Source organism: Misgurnus anguillicaudatus, chromosome 21 (genome assembly GCF_027580225.2).
Source record: "Misgurnus anguillicaudatus chromosome 21, ASM2758022v2, whole genome shotgun sequence".
Lineage (NCBI taxonomy): Eukaryota > Metazoa > Chordata > Actinopteri > Cypriniformes > Cobitidae > Misgurnus > Misgurnus anguillicaudatus.
Genome location: NC_073357.2, coordinates 17,750,465 through 17,775,278, shown reverse-complemented (window position 1 = coordinate 17,775,278; position 24,814 = coordinate 17,750,465). Strand labels below are relative to the sequence as shown.

General features: G+C 33.9%; 2 long non-coding RNA genes across 5 annotated transcripts in view; both read left to right on the top strand.

Annotated features, from left to right (window-relative positions):
* Nucleotides 1-24,814, top strand: part of LOC141353270 (uncharacterized) — a 508,637-nt gene that overhangs the window by 55,898 nt on the left and 427,925 nt on the right. The window lies entirely within an intron of this gene.
* LOC129422244 (uncharacterized) lies at nt 20,884-22,880 on the top strand. 4 transcript variants are annotated; one of them, XR_012360088.1, is made up of 5 exons: nt 20,884-20,934; nt 21,069-21,292; nt 21,406-21,454; nt 21,541-21,617; nt 21,796-21,880. It is a non-coding gene; the product is annotated as an uncharacterized lncRNA (long non-coding RNA). The 4 variants fall into 4 exon arrangements; XR_012360086.1 differs by having other exon boundaries at nt 20,904-20,955; XR_012360087.1 differs by lacking the exon at nt 21,796-21,880 and adding an exon at nt 22,069-22,880 and having other exon boundaries at nt 20,896-21,292.

The following is a 24,814-nucleotide window of genomic DNA, read 5'->3' as shown; positions in this document are numbered from 1 at the left end:
CCTACAGTAAATGAAACACTTGATGGTTTTGTACTAATCAGAAGTGTCCAGATGGGGGCAATGACGTCAACTTCATACTTTAGTATATACTGCAAGTCAAGTCAATGAAGATCAATTTGTACACTGTTCTTGTAATATCATTGTTATTTATTTTGTTCAACATGACTTTAGTAGGTGTCAGACTGTCTCCACAGGTAAACATCACTCTTACTGCATCTGACAGCCCCGCCTCTCTTACATTATGTAATCAAAGCCATACGGCCCAAAAAAAAACAAACATATTTTAACATATACAAAAATGGCCAAAAAATATATTTGCTGAAATATATTTTGGAATATATTTACAAAAATTCATACCTTTATTTATATATATATATATATATATATATATATATATATATATATATTTATATTTTAAATATACTTATACATTTTATACAACATTTATATTTTGGCCAGGAATCTTTTTTTTTGCTGTATAGGTTGTAAAATTGGCTCTGAAATACATTTTGAAAAATATGTAAATATATGAAGGTTTAAACAAAATATTTTTCAAATAAAAGCAATATTAAATTAAGCTTTGCTTTTTACAAAATGTATTTAGCATGTATTTAAAATATTTTTGGCCAGAGAAATTTATTTTTTTGACATATATATTGATGTTGAGTGTTTCTGCATTAAGTTCTAGATGAGAGCTGAGTTGCCGTGACAACCGTGACGCATCATCAGTCAACAAAGAGCAGCACCAAACTCTCAACTCTCTCAACTCTTCTCTTTTATTGTAAAAGGTTAGTAAAAATTATTACATTTCAAAGAAAAAACATTGTAATTCACACGCTTTAATGTCAAAGTAAAGTTTTTATGGAATATTTGGTAACACTTTAACATTAACATTAATAAATCCATTAACTAACCTGAACAAACAATAAACAATATAGTTTTTCAGCATGTATTCTTGTTAATGTTAGTTAATGTCAATACAGTTATTCATGTTAGTTCATGGTGCATTAATTACAGTTTTTTTCAGTTGCTTTGGAGCTTAAAATGTATGCGTGCATTTCTCAGAACAATCTGTACTGCACAACATTATGGATGTCCTGCAAAAGCCTGTAACTTGTTCAAAATCTTTAGGTCATCTCTTAAAAGTACATTTTTATATCAGTGAACATGTTAGTGCCATCAAAATAGCAAATCCGTGTGTCATTGTTAATGAACAAGAGAGTCAAAATGTTTAGTCAAATGTTGACAATATACCAAGTGCACCTACACAATTATCAGTGTCAGTATTTTCTGATGTAAACTGTGATGAATTCACCTTTTTACCATTTTTAATGGCGAAATTGTATTAAAGCATTTGCAATTTGTCCAAAACAATGAGAAATTGCTTTTATGTTGTGCACAACTGACTTGATGATGTAGAGGTTGAACAAAATGTTTTGAAAATTAATTTCTAATCTGAGAAATGCTCCAAAGAGACTGAGAAAAACTGTAATAGGTAAAAAATGTGTTATATACAGTCATGTGATGAAGACAAATGCTATTTGGCATCTCCAATTCATCTAACCTGCATGTTTTACCTGTAGGAGGAGACCGGTATACCCGGAGTAAACCCACGCTGACACGAGAAGAACATGCAAACCCCACACAGAAAGGCCATCTGACTTAGCCGGAGCTCGAACCGGGGACCTTTTTGCTGCCCTGTTTGACTCTCATTATAAAGGTAAGTGTGCAGTTTTATAGTTTTATCAGTATTTTATACATGTTAATAAACATCACTGCAAACACACAAAGAAGACTTAGTAAGACTGAAGTGTATTGGTTAGTTAACTCTTTCCCTGCCATTGACAAGATATCTTGTCAATCAAGAGAAAACGCTTCCCCAATACCTTTCCGCAATAACACTATTATCCACTAGTTCCGCAACTTTTTAAACCCGGAAGTATTGCCCTATGGCAAGCTGCTGCATGTCTGTGTCTGTTTTAAAGATCGCTCTGAATGGGATCTCTATGAAAAGTCTGTCACAAAAATGGAATTATCTCAGCTTTTTGCTCAAAATTTGGTGTTTTTGCAGAAACCTACCCATATTCAAAAGCTGATTACAAAAGAACTACTGAAGGTAGGATGAAAGTTTTTTTATGTTTGAAAGCAGAGGGTCTGTTCTTTCATTTGCTTTATACCACGGGTCTGTTGAATGCTGCGTTCTGATTGGCTGAGAAATGTTCTATGGGTGTTGATTATTTTTCTGTAAACCGCACACCTAACTTGTCAAATGTCTTAAAAATAGGCACCAGAGCAATGTTTGTGGTAAACCGTGGTATAAGCGGAATAATTGACTCCGGTCCTTTGAATCATTTTCTTATAATTAAATGGCCCGTCGTCAATTATTCCTTACATATTGTATGTTTATATATTTGAAGAAGAAAATTTTCTGGAAGGCATTAAACTTTTGTGAAAATCATAAAAAACGCTGGCGCTGACTGGCAACTTTTTAAAAAATGCTGGCGGTGAAAGAGTTAAGTGGTCACATTTGACAGTTCAAACCAAAAAAGTCCAATGAAGTTCAACACCCAGCTCCCAAAGGAGAGAGCCACGACAGCAGGAGTTCAAAATGCTTGAGTGCCTCGTAATTCATGTTGACTTCAGATACTTCCAGAAAGTTGATAGCAGGACATTCAAAAACACTGAATTAGAGGCAACAAACTTTAATTTTTGGATCAAAAAAATGCATTGATGTACATTATTTATATAACAATATGTGTATGTTCACAGCAAAACCCCCATTCATTGTTAAATGAACACTCTACAGACAAGGCTAAGCTAAAGCCAGGACTAGGCCTTAGTTAAATTAAGTTGTTAAAACATCTTTTATAAACATGCCTTAGAAAAAGATGCTACTGGTGTTTATCTTGAGACAAATCAATGGCACTGGCATATTTTAAGATCTATATGTGCACGTTATTTTCAGTTGAGATAACTCAAACAAATGTCTTAATCTAGGACTATCCTTAAAAAGGTAACCCGACTACGAAGACTTGTATGCTTTAATACTTTATATTTGCCTTCAGCTACTAAAATTAATTGATAGAAACACATAAATTACTTCAAAAAACCCAAAATTCAATTAGCCTGGTCCCACCAGACTCTCGTACATTAATTTCATTTGTACAGAGAGTCTGGCCACGCTCCATTGCAAAGCGTTACTTCCGTTAAGGAGGGTCCTCTGTTGACGTTTAAAACTATTGGATCAGCCCAGAGTCACTCTGAATCTGCCATAACCAATCGCTAACGTTTGGTCGTGACGTATATCATGCACCGAAACCGGCCGCAAACAACAAGTAAGAATAATCAGACAAACAAAACTTAGCAAACCTGGTTCTTGCTCCGGCTTTAACTTTTGCATATTTCTTTGTTTTGCAACAACGGACCGAATAGCTTTTCTCACGTCTTTCTCCGCTGCCATTACTGAACTACAACTTAAACTGACGCACGACCTCAACGTCATCGTTCTTAGCCACCCCCATCTGTTTGCTGATTGGTCCTGCAGATTTTTGTAGGAGAAAACGAAACTCTACAGAGCAGTCCCAGACGTACTGCTAAAGCAAAATGAAAATTAAGCGGAAGCACGTAGGAGGGCGGAGCCAGGCTAACATGTAATACTCATTTTAACCTATTTGGACTAATTTTGAATGTCCATCAGGCTGGTTTTGTTTTGCGGATCTGGCAACCCTGTTTATAATCACATAATTTTATAATCCATTGATTGAAGACTTGTTTATCATGTTTAAACCTTGGCCGAAAAGTGCAAAAAAAAAAAATAATCAAAGTAATCAATACAATTATCGCATATTGGCAAAGATTCATATCTGGATTATTTTGCAGGTAACGATACCAGACTATATTTTGAAACCTTCAAAAATTTGTGAAAGTCTTATATTGTTCTAGCACCCCCCTACAACATTTGTATTTGTAACACATCAATAAGTTGCTTTCTTATTTATTAATTTTCACAAAACTTATCAACAAAACATTGATTAAAATTAAGAGACAAATTATATGAAATGAAATTAGCAAACTAAACTTAAATTAAACTCGAAAATTATGTCTGACCTCTTTATTTCTCCCATCATGCTGATTTTCAATCTAGTACAATGCGTTTAAAACTACAGTCTGTCTTTCGTAATAGGCTAATTGAATTGAAACAAAACATGAACAACATTACAACAATATTCAAACCCAACAATACTCAAACATAAATATAAAATAGACATTCTGTATTAGGATACATATTAAAAACAATCTGATATAGCGTTTATAATAGTTGGGTGCACTAAGTTTATAAAAATCACTTTCACTCCGCAGACAAACTAAATAAATAAATGTATTTTAAAGCATTTATATTCACATTGCATGGGAGAAAAGTGATGATGTAGAGGTTGAACAAAATGTTTTGAAAATTAATTTCTAATCTGAGAAATGCTCCATTTGAAAATGTTAAAATTAGGGCTGTCAATAGATTAAAAAAATTAATCTAGATTAATCGCATGATTTCATGAGTTAACTCGCGATTAATCGCAAATTAATCGCACATTTTTATCCGTTCCAAATTTACCCTAATTTAACACTTTTCAGGTTTTTAATACTCTGATAATATATACATATATAGATGCTTTATGCAAATGTATGTTAACAACAGCCTGTTTACATTTTTAACAGAACCATCAAGCCATTGTTTTGTATATGAATTTTCCTTTAAGAAGAATTTTCTTTCTCCATTTTTATTTGATGCTGCATCATTTGTGACATGTGCTGTCAAATTTAGTCGAAATGAGCAAATTTAAAAAAAAAATAGTTGTTCATATTTTGACATTCTCTATTTAAACATAGAACAATGCATGATTTGGTGGAATATAACAAAATATGACAGAACTACACCTGTTTGAAGTTGAAAGAGTCAGCAAAGTTAATTAAATTACCAGAAAAATTACCACATCCATACATTAAATTACCACATCAATACCTTAAAATCACTGATAAAACTATAAGATTTAACACACACAAAGCAAAAACATCATCAATATATGTTAAACTTTTTTTTCTTTTGTTTGAATGACATTGTGACAGACTGCTTAAAATCTAAGTGATATAATATAATGTTACACATCAGATATTTTTACCCAAAAGTTAACCAAACATTTACTTAAGACATAACAGATTATAGATCCTACCTGCGTCAGTCAGTCAGCGTGAGGAGATCGCTTTTGAGTCTTGTCGCTCTTAATAACTCTTTAACAATAATCAGGTACCGAACTTTATCTCTCTTAATGACTCTTTTAACATCAAGCAAGTCCTGCAGTCTATTTTCTAAGTCATGCATAAAAGCGAAACCAAAATGAATTGAGACGCATCTTTGCATTAGATTAAGCATAAGGAGGACGGGAATGTTACACCTCAGACGTATAAATATAGATCATTTCAGATGTCCAACGAGCATTTAGAGCATTGGATTTGCTAGACGATTTGGTTAATGTTCTTATTTCTATGAAAACCTTTGAATCATTTAGACAGGATCCCATTTGTCTGCGTCTCTGTTCATTCAACTATGGGCTGGACCAAAGGTCAAACAGAAATTGCGCGTTGTGTTAATCGGCGTTAATAAAATTAGTTGCGTTAAAATGAATTTGCGTTAACGCGTTATTAACGCGTTCATTTTGACAGCCCTAGTTAAAATTAATTATATTTTAACTGCAAAAATATACTTATAATGTTAAAATTGAAAAAAAAATCCATATGGGAAGCCGCGACTGTTGATTGTATTAATTTCCAGCGTTGCACTCTTGGGGCTCTATCTTACACCCGGCGCAATGCAGCGCAATGCGCGCCGCAAGTGTCTTTTGCTAGTTTCCACCCTGCGCAATTATAATTTTCACTAGTATTAGTGAAAATCAGTGCATTAGTAATATGCACTAAACGGGACGACAACGCGGGTTTGCTTAACACATACATGTGCAGCAGCACAAAAACGCTTTTAAATATGAAATATTAAAGGATTGAATGTAAAATATTATTATTAAGTCTCTTGGACATAAATGAGGACTAATTATAGCCCTTTTCACACAGATATTCTGTAAAATACACGCGAAAGGCATCCGGGATTTTTCCGGGATCCTTAGATGTTATGTTCATTCACACTGCCATTGTTACACGGCATCTGATGGTCCCGGAAAGACACGTGACCTGTTGAAAGTCCCGCCCTCTCTTCTACGGAGCGTCTGAAATGTGCATATTATTTATTATTTCTCTCTCCAGAAACAACTCGCGTGCATTTTTGTTTATGATAAGACTATAAAGGAGCGCGTGAACGCACAGTTCTATTCTGGTGAATGATCTCAGCTTCAGAGTGGATATTTGACGAGCTCCCTGATTTCTGCTTTAATACAGTTTTCAGACATTTCTCATCGTGATTGTTTATAAGCATTTAAAACCCGCATTTTGAGGAGCTGAACGATATATCTTATTGGGATGACATGGGGGTATTTTCGTTTATTATAGCTCAAATGAGCACGTGACGTGATATTCTTTTATGCTGCTGAATGATCTCCGTTTCAACGCAGTAAGTAACAAATTAACTTACCTGATATCTGCGTCAGATCAGTTTGCTTACATTTCTCGTCGTGAATGTTGAAAATTCCTCATTTTAATGAGTTGAACCAACTTCATGTTGCCATGACACGCGCGTCCTCACTACGGCACGTGCGTCATTGTTTATGCGTCTCATTTATCATTTCCTGATAACTGCTTCAATCTAGTTTGCAACATTTCTCGTGGTGAATGTTTATATGCATGTTATCTCTCGTTGTAAGGAGCTAAACCATAACTTGTGTTGTAATGACGCGCGCGTCCTCACTTCGACACGCCCATTACGGCATTCTTGCGGCTTCTTGTTCACACAGAGGGTTATCTGTGTATCTGACTAGGTCCTCTTTCCGGCAACGATCCCAGAAGATTAACGGGACGAGTTTGTGTTCACACAGACGCTTGTCTGGCAATTTTACGGGTATTTTCTGGGACCAAATGTCTGTGTGAATGGGGTTTATGAGACGTTAGAAGGCACAAAGAGCTGCTTCACCTGCAGCCTGGTAAGTAAATAAATGCTTTGCTTTAAACAAATGCATCTGTTTTTAAATGTTTTTTAAAGGCTACTTCACAGATTTATTGTATATGATGACTCTGTACCTGTGGATATGGTTAGATGAAAAACATTTTTAAGTAATGCTTAAAAAAACTGACGCTGTCCAAGTGCGGAGGGCCGTTTGTAAATTCTTTATCTCCTGTTTGTTACAAATAAAATATTTTTACAATAAAAAACTTTTCTTAACACTCTAAAAAATATTGGGTTGTTTTTAACCCAGAGCTGGGCAACTACAGGACAGAACACATCTCTGTAAAATGTAAAAAATGACCCAAACAATGGGTTGTTCCAACCCAAATGCTGGGCTGTGTCAACATGGTTTATTAACAATAACCCAGCAGTTGGGCCAAAAGAACCCATTATTTGGGTAATTTTTAACCCAGAAATGTGTTCTGTCCTATAGTTACCCAGACCTGGATTAAATATTTTTTAGAGTGTGTAAATTATTTTTTGATGATATTGGATAGCCATACATTTAAAGCAATTTAAAGCCCGCTTTTTTACTTCCATGACTAAAAAAACGGGTTTTAATGAAAAAAAAACAATTTCAATACAAGTGAAAAACAACATAATTATTTAACATTAATCTTAAACTGGGGATCTTCTTCCTTCGCTTAGTTTTTCAGTTTACAAAGTCAGTCATCTAAACAGGGATTAGACATAGCGCCAGCGCAACTGGCTTTTAAAGGGGATGAGAGCTGAGACTCTCATTGGTTTATTGCACACTAAGCCCAAAATACTCCCATTAATCATTAAAAAATAGGACCAACCCTTTTCGACCATGTGCTCGGCGCACAAACCATTTTTCCCGTCGTTAAATTAGTTAAAGTGCATTTGGACACGCCCATTAAGACGTTGCGCTGTGCGCTTTAGACAATGAGCTTAGATCGTTAAAATAGGGCCCTTGGAGTGCATCATCCAGATACTTAAAGTACACTTTATTTTTGGGTATTTTTTGTGTGATCACTACTTACACTATTATACTAGAAAATGGCTTAGAATATGCATAAGTGTGTGATTTGGGACACACCTTTCAAGTCCTATTGGTTTTAAACGTTTTTCCTGAAACTTTATAGCACAATATTTTGATTATTCAATAGGACTTGAAAGGTGTGTCCCAAATCGCACACTTATGCACTATTCTAAGCCATTTTCTAGTATAATAGTGTAAGTAATGATCACACTAAAAGAAATACCCCAAAATAAAGTGTACTTTAAGTATCTGGATGATGCACTCCAAGAGTGCAACGCTGGAAATTAACACAATCAACAGTCGCGGCTTCCCATGTGAAAAAAACATTTTTAAATTTAAAATTATAAGTATATTTTTGCAGTTAAAATATAACTAATTTTGACATTTTCAAAACTTTTCCCCCATGCGATGTGAATATAAATGTTTTAAAAATAAATTTATTTATTTATTTATTTTGTCTGAGGTTTGAAAGTGATTTTTATAAACTTAGTGCACCCAACTATTATAAACGCTATATCAGATTGTTTTTTACATGTATCCTAATACAGAATGTCTATTTTATATTTATGTTTGAGTATTGTTGGGTTTGAATATTGTTGTAAAGTTGTTTATGTTTTGTTTCAATTCAATTAGCCTATTACGAAAGACAGACTGTAATTTTAAACCCGTTGTAATGGATTAAAGGTCACCATGATGGGAGAAATAGAGAGGGTCAGACATAATTTTCAAGTTTTAAACTTTAGTTTGCTAATTTCATTTCATATAATTTGTCTCTTAATTTTAATAAATTTTTTGTTGATAAGTTTTGTGAATATAAATAAATAAGAACATTAAAAGAAACCCCGTGCAACTTATTAATGTGTTACAAATACAAATGTTGTAGGGGGTGCTAGAACAATATAAGACTTTCACAAACACATTTTGAAGGTATTAAAATACTGTCCCGTATCGTACCATGCACAATAATCCAGATATGAATGTTTGCCAATTTGCGCTAAAGGTATAGTAAGCTATTATTTTAATAATAAGTTATTTTACCCTTTTATGCGCATACCCAGTGTGTGTTAATGGTCATGTTTAGTGTGGACGAAGATATTTTTTGAAATGCCAGTATAGACGAGGATCATTATCATTTTAAAATGCCTTTTTAAAACATGCTTTCTAAACATGGCCTGTATAGCCCTTACTGTGGGTTTAAATTTAGCCATCATTCTGCACCACAGAAAATAAATTACCTCGTGTCAATGGACGTTGAAGGCAGAGGTCATGTTAACCAGACAATTGCTTTTGTGATTTTAATTTGTTGTATTGATTACTTAGAATATTTTTTTTATTTGCACTTTTCGGTTTAAACATGATAAACAAGTCTTCAATCAGTGGATTATAAAATTATGTGATTATAAACAGGGTTGCCAGATCCGCGAAACAAGACCAGCCTGATGAACATTCAAAATTAGTCCAAATAGGTTAAAATGAGTATTACATGTTGGGTTTTTTGAAGTATTTTATGTGTTTTTATCAATTAATTTTAGTAGTTGAAGGCAAATATGAAGTATTAAAGCATACAAGTCTTCATAGTCGGGGTACCTTTTAAGGATAGTCCTAGATTAAGACATTTGTTTGAGTTATCTCAACTGAAAATAACGTGCACATATAGATCTTAAAATATGCCAGTGCCATTGATTTCTCTCAAGATAAACACCAGTAGCATCTTTTTCTTAGGCATGTTTATAAAAGATGTTGTAACAACTTAATTTAACAAAGGCCTAGTCCTGGCTTTAGCTTAGTCTTGTCTGTAAAGTGTTAATTTAACAATGAATTGGCGTTTTGCTGTGTACATACACATATCGATTTGTTATATAAATAATGTACATCAATGCATTTTTTTGATCCAAAAATTAAAGTTTGTTGCCTCTAATTCAGTGTTTTTGAATGGCCTGCTATCAACTTTCTGGAAGTATCTGAAGTCAACATCAATCACGAGGCGCTCAAGCATTTTGAACTCCTGCTGTCATAACTCTCCTTTAAGAACTGAGTGTTGAACTTTATAGGACTTTTTTTAGCCTAAACTGTCAAATGTGACCACTTAACTAACCAATAAACTTCAGTCTTACTAAGTCTTCTTTGTGTGTTTGCAGTGATGTTTTTTAACATGTATAAAATACTGATAAAACTATAAAACTGCACACTTACCTTTATAATGAAAGTCAAACAGGGCAGCAAAAAGGTCCCCGGCTCGAGCCCCGGCCAAGCCAGATGGCCTTTCTGTGTGGGGTTTGCATGTTCTTCCGGTGTCAGCGTGGGTTTACTCCGGGTATACCGGTCTCCTTCTACAGGTAAAAACATGCAGGTTAGATGAATTGGAGATACCAAATTGCATTTGTCTTCATCACATGACTGTATATAAAAAATTTTCACTTATTACATTTTTTCTCAGTCTCTTTGGAGCATTTCTCAGATTAGAAATTAATTTTCAAAACATTTTGTTCAACCTCTACATCATCAAGTCAGTTGTGCACAACATAGAAGCAATTTCTCAATGTTTTGGACAAATTGCAAATGCTTTAATACAATTTCGCCATTAAAAATGGTAAAAAGGTGAATTCATTACAGTTTACATCAGAAAATACTGACACTGATAATTGTGTAGGTACACTTGGTATATTGACAACATTTGACTAAACATTTTGACTGTCTTGTTAATGAACAATGACACGCGGATTTGCTATTTTGATGGCACTAACATGTTCACTGATGTAAAAATTTACTTTTAAGAGATGACCTACAGTAAGGATTTTGAACAAGTTACAGGCTTTTGCAGGACATCCATAATGTTGTGCAGTACAGATTGTTCTGAGAAATGCACGCATACATTTTAAGCTCCAAAGCAACTGAGAAAAACTGTAATAAATGCACCATGAACTAACATGAATAACTATATTGACATTAACTAACATTAACAAGAATTAATACATGCAGAAAAACTATATTGTTGATTGTGTGTTCATGTTAGTTAATGGATTTATTAATCTTAATGTTAATGTGTTACCAAATATTCAATAAAAACTTTACTTTGACATTAAAGCGTGTGAATTACAATGTTTTTTCTTTGAAATGTATTAATTTTTACTAACCTTTTACAATAAAAGAGAAGAGTTGAGAGAGTTCAGAGTTTGGTGCTGCTCTTTGTTGACTGATGATGTGTCACGGTTGTCACGGCAACTCAGCTCTCATCTAGAACTTAATGCAGAAACACTCAACATCAATATACAGGGCTTGACATTAACTTTTTGAGCAACTTGTCCTTCGGACAAGTAAATTTGTGTTTCACTTGTCCATGCACAAAAGTAACTTGTCCGGGTAAAGATTTATAATATAATGTATTTTTTGTGTTTTGCTAATCAGTGGCGGAGCAAGGGATTTTTCATATGGGTGGCCAGGCAGGGGCCTGCAGTTATTCCGGTGGCACATAAAATCTCTATCATCCAACCTTAAAATACTTTTAAGTATTATAGGTGTGTAAATAAGAATATATATACAATTGATACAATACTTGAATTTTAATTAATGAATTGAGATTAACATACAATTTATAGTCATAATTCAACCTCATGTTTCTTTAAGCTATTTAATCAAATAAAACTTTTGAAATTTACTTTGAAACCAGGATTTATATCTCCCATTGCTGGAAACTATAGAGACCAGAAAATCATGGGAATTTAGGCCACTGAAATGTATTTTACTAAGATTCATTTGGCTGCTTCTTGCTCTTTCTGAAGAAAGATGCTATATGCTTTCTCTTCATTTTTCCCACGTTTCAATGATTGTCTGACTTTAAAACACTAAAGCAAAACATTAAAACATTACCATGTTTTAAAAAACTTATTTGGGTAAACGTATCTAGATTATATATATATAATAAAATCAATCTTAATACTAGCATTTACGCTGTAATGTTTGTGTGGGATTTTTGAATGTACAGTGACGAAATCTGTCAGATTCAAATCGGCTGTCGCGCAACGCACACACATATAGGCCCCTTATGTGTTTCACTGAACGTTAGAAGAGAAAAAATACGGACTTAAATCGGCTTTTTTGACACACAGTGATGAAAACTCGGTTGAAGTGCCTGTCATTTATATATTCACGCCGGAGCCTGAAGAAATATCACTCTCCACTACACTCCATGCCGTCCCCCAACTCCCGCCCCTTCGTGTTCTTCGATCAGGTTTAATGCGTGCGCAGCTTGTTTAGTAACAATAAAAGTAACATGTAAATGTGTGTGTGTGTGTGTGTGTCGGCGTGCCGCGCTCTCTGTTCAATATTCCGCTCGGTGTTTGCGCTGCGCGTTCTGCTGCTCTGCCGTTAACGGCACATAACGTGAAGTAACATTGTTTGAAATTTAACTTGTCCAGTCGGACAACTAATTTTCTCTTACACTTGTCCTACAATAAATCCCGGACAAGCGGACAAGCCTTAATGTCGAGCCCTGATATACAATAGGGCTGGGTATCGATTCAGATGTTCCAGATCGATTCGATTTCGATTCTCGATTCAACTTCCGATTCTCGGGTCGGTTGATACTCGATTCTCGATTCAACTCAATGAATACAGATTTAATACAAATACTATATTAATAAAAAACAGTGAACAGCAGTTTACAAGTGGGTAATTAATAAAAAAATTAAAAGCCACAACACTAACGTTGAAGAAGACTAGTAATTAGATTAAAGTTAATCTTACCTTCAATGTTTGTGGAAATAAATATGAAAGAAAAAAATTGATTCTGCTCTTTGAGAATCGATTTTTATTAGACCACATTTAAAAAAACGATTAATCAGAAAATCTATTTTTCCCCAGCCCTAATATACAATATAAAAATACAACATAATTTACTATATTTACTGGTTTCATTGTCAATAGGATAAAGTCTATTTTTTAATGGTTTTAAACATTTTTCCTGAAACTTTATAACACAATATTTTGATTATCCAATAGGACTTGAAAGGTGTGTCCCAAATCGCACACTTATGCACTATTCTAAGCCATTTTCTAGTATAATAGTGTAAGTAGTGATCACACTAAAAATACTCAAAAATAAAGTGTACTTTAAGTATCTGGATGATGCACTCCAAAAGTGCAACGCTGGAAATTAATACAATCAACAGTCGCGGATTCCCATATGGCAAAAAATAAATTTCTCTAGCTCAAAATATGTTTTAAATACATGCTAAATACATTTTGTAAAAAGCAAAGCTTAATTTAATATTGCTTTTATTTGAAAAATATTTAGTTTAAACCTTCATTTATTTGCATATTTTTCAAAATGTATTTCAGGGCCAATTTTACAACCTATACAGCAAAAAAAAAAGATTCCTGCCCAAAATATAAATGTTTTATATAAAATTATAAGTATACTTTTGCAGTTAAAATATAATTAATTTTAACATTTTCTAAACTTTTCTCCCATGTGATGTGAATATAAATGCTTTAAAAATAAATTTATTTTCAAATTACATTTCAAAATATACAAATATATATATATATAATGGTGAAAAATATATTTTTGTATATATTTATTCCAAAATATATTTCAGCAAATATATTTTTTGGAAATTTTTTGTATATGTTAAAATATTTTTTTTGGCCGTATGGCGGGGCTGCCAGATGCAGTAAGAGTGATGTTTACATGTGGAAACAGTCTGACACTTACTAAAGTCATGTTGAACAAAATAAATAACAATAATATTACAAGAACAGTGTACAAATTGATCTTCATTGACTTGACTTGTAGTTTATACTACAGTATGAATTTGACGTCATTGCCCTCATCTAGAAAACGCTTACACTTCTGATTAGTATAAAACCATCAAGTGTTTCATTTGGGACGATACTACTCTTCTAAAATGTATACACTTGATGTGTGAGTACATAGTGTGTAGTTTAAGTGTATAGTGTGTAGTATGTCATTTGGGACAGAGCTTATGAATAGTTTTCACTACAGGATTTGAAAAGAAGACCAAACATCATGGTTGTGCGTCATTAACAAGTCGTTTCCCATTGGGCCCATAGTCAGTGTCCTTTTAGTTTTAAGAAATTTGTCCAAACTTGCCCTAAAGCCAGAATTGAAATGTTTTCATAACCCTATAAAAAGTAATTTATAAAAGTGAATAAACGACCATTTTCAATTATCTAGGTACATTATACATTGTATATTCTATTTTGAAACATATTTTATGTTTAGCTAAGTGCCTTTTTTTTGCTTGTATAAGGATATTTTGTGTACGCAGCCACCCCTATAAAATCCCTGGCTCCTGCCTTGTTTGCATTTCTGCAAGAAATTATTCTCATTATTTTGAAAACTCCTATTTTGTCAAAAATAGCTTCATCAAATGTGTAACAACTATGCACTAAAACTGTAATGTTAAAGGGACAGTTCACCCAAAAATGAAAATCTGTTATCATTTACTCACTCTTATGTTGTTACAAACCTGTATATATTTCCTTGTTCTTCTGATGAACACAAAGAAAAATATTTTGAGAAATGTTTGTAACCAAACTGATCTGAGGCCCCATTGACTTTCATAGTAGTTCCTTTATGCTACTATAGAAGTCAATGGGGCCTCACATTGGTCTGATTACAAACATTTCTCAAAATATCTTCCTTTGTGTTCATCAGAACAAAGAAATATATACAGGTTTGATCACAGAACTTTAATTTTGGTTAAAATATCCCTTTAAGAGATTTGTTGTACGGCTTACTCAGATCTAGAGGTCAGGACCATTTCTAATGTTGTTTTTAAAGAAAAATGAAGGTGTATGTTCTATATAGTTTAGTGCATTACTGTGTAAAACACTAGTGTGAAGCAGAACTTATTAATGAAAAAAACAATAAACCCCAACTAAGTGTATTTGTATAAATAGCACACTGTTTGAAAAGTTGTACAATACATACGCCAAAGTCCAATTTTGCATGCACATGATACGCCAGTCCTTCCCGTTCACTTAATATCATCTTTTCATGTCATTTTATGTATTGGTTGTGTACTGGTATTTTTAAACCATTGTCTTTTGGGATTGGGGTTAGATTTAGGATTTAGGTTAGTATGTTGTTGTATGTATAAGTTTCCTATTTTTTAAGCCATGCTCGCTTGAAGTTTGGGTTAGAATTGGAGTTAGGATGTCTGATATTTAACAGAAAGTTGTTCTAACTCCAATCCCAAGTGACAATAGTAAACAAAATTGGGGAAAAAAACCAATACATGAAATGACACAAAAAGATGTGCGGTATTAAATGAAAGGGAAGGACTGGCATATCATATGCACGCAAATTTGAACTTGGTATATTGCATGACTTTTTAACGGCGTGCTATTTATTATAGATAATTCATGAAAATAGGTTGAAATCAACAGTCACTTAATATAAATGAAGCATAAACGGGCCACAAATGATCGCATTTCATCTACTTTAAGGAGATTGTCTGAGAATTTAAACTCTCTGGGGCGGTTTCCCCGACAGGGATTAGACTAGTCCTAGACTAAAATAAATGTAAGAGAGTCCAAACTGAAAACAATTTGCAGTGACATATCTTAAAATACATCAGTGCTCTTTGTTTTGACTTAAAATGCACACAAGTGATGTTTTCCGTTAGTTATATTTCCTAAATGTACAAAAATCCAAGGCACTCAAGTGAGAAAAATATAGAATATTTTTCTCACTTGAGTGCCTTGGATTTTTGTACATTTAGTATATTATTTCCTCTTAAAGTCCAAAGAGCACCAGTGTTTGTTACAAAGAAGACCAGTGTAGCACGCTCTGCTATTTCTCATATACGAGTTATATTTCCTAATTAAACTAAGGCCTAGTCCTGGCTAAAGCTAATCTTTGTCTGGTAAACCACCCCTCTATGTTTTCTACACTGAAGATTCATAATTTTACAAATTATTTTACAGATCCATAATTTGACAGAATACACCCTATATCAAATCACTGTATTATTACTTATATTCATTTATGGGAAAATGTTAGCTTTTTTGGTCAGTCCATGTTCATTTTGACCATGAATTGAACCAATACAGTGTCATTTAATGGCGGGTATGCACAGGGATGAGCAGCATTTGAAATATAATTGCTAACAAAATAAATGACCATGAGTTTCACTTCAGCACACTGTTTCAGATCATTTTGTGATGAAGTTAGACCAGCTTGCTACACCAGCACAACCAGCTAAAACCAGCCCACCTGCTTATGCTGGTTTTATGAGCTTTTTTCAGTAGGGATGTATGCTACAATACAAACAATAAACCCTAACCATTAGTGTATTTTTCAGTGTTTTATTCATTAAATCTAGCTTCTGAGTTTCACTTATGTTCGTTTTATTGTGTCTGTGCTGCCATCTAGTGACTCACGAAAATTGTTAAACAATGATTTTACGTTTAATTACTTAGAGAAAAGCTAATTTAGTATGAAATTTAACTTAATATTAATTTTTAATAGAAGAATTAAAATAATTCACTACAGTGTTGGTGAAAACGCACGGACTGCAGTTAAAAGCACTTAATTTCTTCTTTTGCTGAAAATACAGCTCAAAAAAACTTGATTTATATGATTGCTTTGCCATATTTCGTTACTTCTGTAAGCAATACTGCATTTAAAACGACCGCTATAAGCAAACATCATAAAACTTAAATAAAAGACAAATACCTTTTGGAGGAGAAATCCAGCAGCTTTCAGGAGGCGCGAACTTCAAATGGGACGCATGAACGACTCGTGCTGTTCCACACGCGATGACTTGAGCGTGCCCTTTATGATGTCACGATATCAAAGCGTCGTGCCAGAGTGACCTTGACAACAGAAATGCTTTGGTCAAGAGGTTACAAACATTAATTCTTTACCAGCCATAGACTAGTTATCTGGTCAATTAAGAGGCAACGCTTCCCCGCCAGTAACATGTATGCAGTAGGTGGCGCTGTTACCCATCTTATAAAACAGCAAAGTAAATAAAGTCACAAGGTCATTGTGGAGAGCATATTTTAAGAAAATGTTATTTATTTTCTCTTACACTTATGAGTTTTGTAGCAATAGTATAGTTTATATGTTGGACTACAATATAATGAGAGAAATTTGTTTGATTTGAGACTATTTAATGTTTGACTGGTCGGTTAAATGTTTTAATTTGTTTTACCTAAATAGCCATTACACTGCAAAAATTACTTTCTTACCCTACTAAAAAATACAGCCAAGACCAGCATAAGCAGATGGGCTGGTTTTAGCTGGTTTAGCAAGCTGGTAGCTGTGCTTGATCACTTTTTAAACTGGTCTAGCTTGACTTAGGTGGTCAGGCTGGAAAACCAGCTGACCCACCAGCTAGACCAACTTTGCCAGACTGGGAGGACCAGCTTAAACCAGCTACTGCCACCTTAAACCCGCTAAAACCAGTTACCAGCTTATGCTGGTCTTAGCTGGATTTTTCAGTAAGGTTAGAATTTTTGTCTTGTTTTCAGTACAAATATCTAAAAATTCTTTAATTAAGATGTATTTTCTTGATGAGCAAATTGAACATAAGTCTAGTTTTAAGTAAATTAGTGCTTAAATAAAAGCAAAAAAAAAATTCTTGGAAAAAATTACTTTTTTCAAAATTGTACTTCACTTTAATTGTAATTCACTTGAATTTGATATTTTTTGTCTAAAAACAAGACTTATTTTCCTAGGTCATGTTGCTCATCAAGAAAATACATCTTAATTTAAGAATTTTTAGATATTTTTACTGAAAACAAGACAAAAATACTAAGTAAGAAAGTAATTTTTTGCAGTGTTTAATAAGTTTTAATAAACAACCCTTACAAAAAAATACTGGTGTGCATCGCGAGACAAAACAATAGCACTGATATGTTAAAATATGTCAGTACAAGGTGTTTTTAAATAAAAGCAAATCAAACATATTTTAGTCTGGGACTAGAGTAAGCCCTGTCTGGGAAACCACCACAAACTGAATATTATATACTTTTATTATATACTTTGTCAATTTAATGTGGAGTAAACAGTAATGCGCTAACATATTAAAGCTTTTCCTTCTCTTTATATCGGCATCACTCAGTAACTTGAGAAAACTCATGAAAATCTGGGTTGGTTTGTGATGTTAAAAAGAGAAAAATATAAATGCACACACTGAAAAAAATGATTCATTCAATTTAATCAATTTTTTTAAGGTAAGTGGTTGCAATCAATTTATTTAAGCTACATTTAAACAAAAAAGATTAGTAACGTAAAATAAAATATAAAACATTTGTTTAAATGTAGCTTAAAAAAATTGATTAAATTCAATGAATCATTTTTTTCAGTGCACTTATTTCACTTTATTACAAGCTTTATAACACATTTCAGCAAACAAACAGCATTTGTCAAGGTACATCCCCAGATAGCAAAGTTTCTGGCACAAATCTGGCTTACATTGGGCATTTATGGCTAAATTTAGGCTCTCTTTTGTTCACACCTTTGTGTGAAACAGCTTTCGGGGGAGTTGTGGGGTGAGGCTAGCCAGCCAAAAGCAAAAGGTACATTTTTGGCTGAGTCCTGGCTTGAGTGTGGTCTGCCAGAAAATAGTAAATATCTGGCAGAGTTCTGGCTAAGGTTTGGTTGGCCAAAGAGTAAAAAAAACACCAAATAAAATCATTTACAATTGATAAAAACATCAAAGTTAATATTTAAGGCAATAATAAATATGTTTATCCTTATTGAAAGACGAAATGTAGAAAATGTTATTTTGGGCAGTTAATCCAAAGGTGTCAATGTGCAATATACAAACAATGCAATAAACAGATAAATGAATAATTCAGTCTGCACTAATATACATCAAACAAAAGTATTTTAAGTATGTGTGCTTGTTTAAGTCTTTTTAGTTTTGTATTTTATTTTTTTATAAATAAATAAGACTTTACATTAAATTGTGTTTACAATTAAAAAATACGACTAACTAATACTAATATTTATTGGTGCACTTTCGTTTCTAAAACAATAGCTGTGTCTGAAACCGCTCCCTATCCACTATATAATGCACTATATCGGGTGTCGGCCATTTTGTAGTGGTGTCCGAAACCTGAGTGAACAACTTCATTCCCTACATTCATTCACTACTTTTTACCCACAATGCACTCTGATTTTGAGGGTACATTCGATGTACACTCGTTCACTCATATTTCCCATGATGCAACGGGAGACGAACGCGTAACTTGAATCAGCTGAAGGATACTGACAGTAAACACCAAACATTTTCTTCTTGTCAGTTATTTTCTACTTTTGGAAAATAAACAAATGAAAAATAATTGCGTTATCTTTTATTTAAAATCTAGTACACATTTTTATTAAACAATAAATAAACAGCAGTAAATAAATATTATAAGCAGTTGTTTTGTTCTCTTTATTATCAACTAATACAATAAACATGACAAATGTGAAAAACAGTAAGAAAGTAAACTTTACCATTTCACAGCACAATCAATAAAGCCACACAGGTGTTTTTGATGAATCTCTGCGACAGCTCTCTGACGCATGATATTTGCGTCAGTGTCCGAAATCGCTCACTCATTTTCATTTGCTTCTTCCCCATATAGTGGACTCAACTGTCATTCCCCATATAGGGAATAGTGAATGAGTGAACGAGGGAACGGTTTCAGACACAGCTAATGACATATATTGCAATGGATCTTGGAAATAGTAGTCATTTAACCTCAACAGCGTTCAACCCGCCGTGGAAAATGAACTACCTTTCCCATAATGCAACTGGTCATGATCAGGAACTTCCGCGAAATTCAAACCCCCACTGTGTACTGGACGAAGGACACGCGATCTTTTGTCTTGTGGAGTTTTATATAACACAGTAAGGTAAGTTATTAAGATACTTTTCTTTTAAATCCACGTAGATTGCACTTATTGTTCTACAGCGCGATATCCAGTTGGTTTTCGTTTTTGTTTGTTATTCTTTTCTGTGATGTATTTTCGTGTAAGTGCAAGTATTTTATCATCAGTCGCCATTTAACGTAGATAAAGTTAAACATGCATGTTTTTACAGTAAGAGACGCAACATGCATGACGGGGATGATAAAATAATCAATAAGAAGTTTGAATCTTTAAAAATAAATTAATGCTGAACCCCAAAGAAGCCAACCGAAGATGAGATGTTTTCTGTACTAAACCACAAATCAGCATTTGCTGGTAATCATAACAGTTACAAAGTGACTCATTCATTCCAACTATTTATATCTTAGTAAAACAATGTTTTTGATATTTTAGAAAGGCATGTATTCAAGTTTTAGCTTAATAAAGATGGTTTACTATGATCTCTTATTCTCTTCAGTCCTGGTCAGTGCAGTTTACAAGACTGTGTTGTTAAAAGGCCAGATTTATTTGCTTTATTTTATGGTGTAACATAACCAACCCCACTTGAAGAATAACCACATGCTTTGGTAAAGAATTTAATATGCAAGCATTTTGTATGTGTTTGTTTTAATCTTTTATTTTACAGTATAAAGTTTAATTATATTTGCATTTTGTTTGCTGAAGTCATGAACCACACTTTGTCAACAATAAATGTTGTTTCTGCAATCTGGATAAAGAATAATGTGATTAAAGAATAATAATGAGGTTAATAAACATAACCGTTTAAATAATAAACAAATGTGTATGTGTTAAGATGTATGTGTTTGACTCCTCTATTTAATAGATATTACTGCCTCTTTGAGAAAAGCCGACTGTACTCCAGACAGAGACAAAGACGTGAGGACATCTATTGCTTTTGTAAAGGAATTTTATACCCAAGAGTTATAAATGTTGTCTTTATTGTTTGTCTTAATATTTTATTTGACATTTTAACAATATAAAGTTTACTTGTACTTGTTTTTTGTTTGTAGAAGTCATGTACCACACTTTGTCAACAAAACATGTTGTTCCTGCAATCTGGATGAAGAATAATTTGAGTTTAATACTTCATTTAAAATGTAATAGTTTAAATATTAAACAAATGTGTATCTGATCAGATGTTTGACTTCTCTATTTAATAGATATTACTGCCTCTTGGGAAAAAGCAGACTGTACTCCAGACAGAGACAAAGACATGAGGACATCCATTGCTTTTGTAAAGGAATTTTATACCTAAGAGTTATAAATGTTGTCTTTATTGCTTGTCTTAATCTTTTATTTTACCTTTTTACAATATAAAGTTTACTTATACTTGTTTTTTGTTTGCAGAAGTCCTATACCAGACTATGTTGTTCCAGCTGTCTGGGTAAAGACTGATGTGAGTTTAACTTCGTTAAAAAATGTATCAGTTTAAAAGAGTAAACCAATGTGTGTGATTTGATTTTTGACTTCTGTATTTGATAGACATTACTGCCTCTTGGAGAACAGCAAACCATTCTCCAGACAGAGACAAAGACATGGACATCAAAACAGAAAATTAAGTAAGATGATGTATATTATGTTCATTATTTATCTTTGTGCAGTTTGATTTGATGAATTACATTATTGTCTATATCTAATTTGTTAAGTCTCTTATTAGGGTAATTTGTCTTATATTCATAAGTTACAAAAGCACAAGTTTTGTCTTAAAAGTGACACCATGTTTTAAAAATATTCCAGGTACTTGATCTTGGATTGTTTGGAGTGAACGCTGGAAAATAATGAAGCAGGAAATTGACTAAAACAATTTTTGTACTTGGCTGTATTTAATTGGTAATTTAGAAATCCTTCTGGAACTCTGAAATCTGCAAACATATTTTTTCCCATGTCTTGAATTGAATGTTAAAAGTATCAGTTCTTGGACTGGCAGTGTGTACTATATCATTTTTGTCCTTACTCTTATTCATTTTATGTAAATGTATTTTCTAACTGTATTTTATGATTTTTCTGTAGGCTGTAAGAAGTCCTTTGTGTGCACAGACATGACTGGAGATTAAAGTTACTAAATGTTGCTTTTTTTCTAGCTGGTGACATAACATGGTATTATTTTCAAATGTATTTATCTAATACACATTTGCACATCTGTAAACATTCATTTTATATAGGATGTTTTTTATATTTAACCAGTTGTTGTATATTGCTTTCTGTTATTACATCTGTTTTTTTTTTGCCTGTTTATTGTTAAAACAATTAAGTTAATGTTTCTCTGTTAGCTTTTATGTTACTTTGGCTATTTCTTTGCTTTTATTTGATCCTTCTACTGTTATTTGTTTATTTGGCAGAACATTGACATTTCATTTATTTTGCTGTTATCTGAAATAAAATCAATAAAACTCTATATTTGCTTTATATCTGTGTTTTTCAATTACACATTTTACGGGATATAAATATATTTTGGTCACTTTATGGCTATTTTCTGGGGCATCTGGATAAGTTGTGGGTGGGTTCTGGGGTAAATATGGTAATTTTGGTTATTTTATGGGTTACATTTGGGGTTTCTGGAAAAGTTGTGGGTAAGTTTGGGGATAAATGTGGTAATTTGGGCTGTTTTTTGGTTGTTATCTGGAGATTCCGGGAGAGCTGTGGCTGATTTCTCGAGGTGTGAAAGGGTTGCGGCTAAGTTATGGTCTGCTTTCGGCTAGATTCTGGATTACTTAAGGCAAGCAGCTCTGGGACCAATCAAGGACCGTAAGCCGTGGCGGCATGTGTGCCAAAAGAACAGCCTGAACTCAGCCATTTCTGGCCCTGAAAAATTTTGCTATCTGGGTCTCATACAACATTAAGCACATCACAGATGGAGGTGATATTTAATTACTAACAGGTAACAGTCATAACATTACAATCAGTGTTTATAAAACTCATTATTAGAATAATGAATTGTGCAAAGCTAACCTGGAAATTGTTCAGTCAGTGGAGCCAACCACAAAAAGCATACTTGTTGTTACACATCTTTCTCAGCAGACATGATGATATGTTTTAGTTACTTTGTGCAACTTTGTCCTTTGCTAGCTTTGTATAGAATTTTGATTGAAGGACTTATATGGGGTTCCTTTTGTGCCAAAACCAAGTCGACATGCTATCTGTGTATGCTATGTGGCGTCTTCCATGTCTATGTGTCTGTTTACTGCCTATGTCTATGTGATTGCCCCCACATGACTAAACTTTTGTCTGTGTCAACTCAACTTACTCCTGTCATCTTTCCTTGTTGTTTGACTGTGTCGTCTTGCTGTGTCAATGCTGCATGCGTCATGACTATGTGTTGTTTCCCTCTGTCGTTACCATGTGTTGTTTCTCTCTGTTGTTACCATGTGTCAGTACTATGGCCGCTTTTTAACGAGATTTTGCTGGGTGGGTTAGCTCTTCCTAATGACAAAGTGAAACGACGCATAGTAATGACAGAGGGAAACGACGCATAGAAACAACACATGGTAACGACAGAGGGAAACGACACATAGTCATAACGCATGCTGCATTGACACAGCAAGACGACACAGCCAAACAACAAGGAAAGACAACTGGAGCAAGCCGAGCCGACACAGACAAAAGTTGAGTCACGTGGGCAACCACACAGACACAGACAGCAAACAGACACACAGACACGGAAGACGCCACATAGCATACACAAATAGCATGTCGACTTAATTTTGGCACAAAAGGAACCCCATACGTAGGAGGGAGAGCCAGAATAGTGTTGCACGCTGCGCCATAAAACCGGAGCTGATCACATGCACTCTTTTGTGTTTGTCTTTCTTTCATCATTGAACAGTGTACAGATGGCTTTAAGTTGCTGCACATTTAACTGCTTGCTGATGCAGAGGTTCTGTACCTGCTACAGTTCTAGTCATGTGATGAAGACAAATGCAATTTGGCATCTCCAATTCATCTAACCTGCATGTTTTTACCTGTAGGAGGAGACCGGTATACCCGGAGTAAACCCACACTGACACCAGAAGAACATGCAAACCCCACACAGAAAGGCCACCTGACTTAGCCGAAGCTCGAACCGGGGACCTTTTTGCTGCCCTGTTTGACTCTCATTATAAAGGTAAGTGTGCAGTTTTATAGTTTTATCAGTATTTTATACATGTTAAAAACATCACTGCAATCACACAAAGAAGACTTAGTAAGACTGAAGTTTATTGGTTAGTTAAGTGGTCACATTTGACAGTTTAGGCTAAAAACAAGTCCAATGAAGTTCAACACTCAGCTCTTAAAGGAGAGAGTTACGACAGCAGGAGTTCAAAATGCTTGAGCGCCTCGTGATTCATGTTGACTTCAGATACTTCCAGAAAGTTGATAGCAGGACACCCAAAAACACTGAACTAGAAGCAACACACCTCAACCTCTGGATCAAAAAAAATGCATCGATGTACATCACCTACATAACCAACCGACACGCGCATGTACACAGCAAAACCCCCACTGTTAAACCAACACGCCACAGACAAGGCCAAGCCAAAGCCAGGACTACACTGCAAAAAAATCCACAGAAATTACAATGTTATTGCAGCTGGGTTGCCGGTAATTTACCGTAGATTTACATTTATGTTATTTACTGGCAAGAGTTTGTTCAAAGTTAAATAAATTTTAAATATTAACAAGTCTTTATCTTTACAGCATAAAACTATACAATAACAGCCTCATGCAAAGCATTCTGGGAACCAGAAATCATCATCAACCTTTTTCTGTTTTTTGTTTC